Below are 1,432 nucleotides of genomic sequence, written 5' to 3'. Positions count from 1 at the left end.
ACATGATACATTTGTCAATGGATTCCTTCACTCTTAATGAAAAGAGTTATTTTATTAGATGCCATTGTTTTATTTATGTGCTAAGGTTCTATTCTGAGCAGGCCAAGTGCGAAGGGGAATGTTCCATGCCTCTGAAATGAATGGTCTCCTGATCTCAATATGTTTCCACAGTGTATGAAATGATCAGATACATGTTGTAATTGGATTGTCACCCATTCAATTTCAAAGTGCCAGGATGGCATTGCTGCCTGCCTGATTAGAATGCAGTTTCCTCTAAGAAGCTCACCCTGAACTGGAGCATCCCACGGATAGTTATTGCTTCTACACCTCACTTTGCCATTCAGCTTAAAATAATTCCATCAGAAATTCAGAGTTAGAAACACTTGTAAACCAGATTCTAGGAGAGAGCATACAAATTCTTTCAAAGTAGACAGAATCTGTGAGGAGAGGCATGAGGGTCGGGAGAGTATTTGTCATGGGGAAGACTATTACTGTGCATAAGGCAAGAAATGGACACAAAGATAATGAAGGAAGTAGCTGGAAATTCTCTGTCTTGTGGTCAAAGTCACAGGCGAGTTTGCAATGAGATCAATAAGATTTCCACTACTGCGATGTAGATCCCTAACACTTGTGCAGTAGCATTTGGGTGGGCCATAGCTTGTAAACAGAAGGTGGTACAGAAGGGGCTAACTGTACGGAGTTACACTTGGGGCAATGTAATCACTTACTTACAATGCTCCATTACTTTTCTAGCCCCCTTCCCATGTATTACTCATGTATTACTCATGAAAATGGAAGGACCAGTAGGAAACAGGCCTTAATGAGGGAGATACAGATAAAAATTGGGTTAGTTTAAGGGGGGTTATACAAGGAACCTAGGGCATAAATGAAAGAAGGAGCTCAAGGGAGGTAGGACCACAGGAGGAGGGTATTATTATGGGAGAAAGGGGGGCAATGGGGAAACCTTAAGAGGGAAAACCACCGTGGAGGGGTGAGACAATGTGAGAGACAACAAGTAAGAACCATATTGCTCCTACAACCTACTGACAAATTATACACAGCAGATCTAGAAATATATGTCTAGGTAAGGTTTATCTGAGAACAACTTATCTTTGCTCAAGATATATCTACATGACACACAGTAATTAAAAATACAGACTTGTGGAACTAACCTTCTTGGGTGTTTAACAGACATACTTTGAGGTCTATAATAATTTGGTCAGAGGGACATAACAGACACTTTTTGCTCCTTGCCCTCGTAGGTCGACTAGTTCCAGGGGACTATGAACATCTCTCAAAATGTCCTAAAATGGTGGTAGGTCACCTGTCCTCTTGATCAAGGAGGCCGAGGAGACCCCATCAGATGGACTTGAACCAGTGTCCAGTCTATAAAGAGGAGGGTCAACACAGAGGAATCATTTCCTCCATGCTT

This window comes from Nannospalax galili, unplaced genomic scaffold (assembly GCF_000622305.1).
Source record: "Nannospalax galili isolate Female #2095 unplaced genomic scaffold, S.galili_v1.0 scaffold1185, whole genome shotgun sequence".
Taxonomy (NCBI): Eukaryota; Metazoa; Chordata; class Mammalia; order Rodentia; family Spalacidae; genus Nannospalax; species Nannospalax galili.
This window is presented reverse-complemented; position numbering follows the sequence as displayed.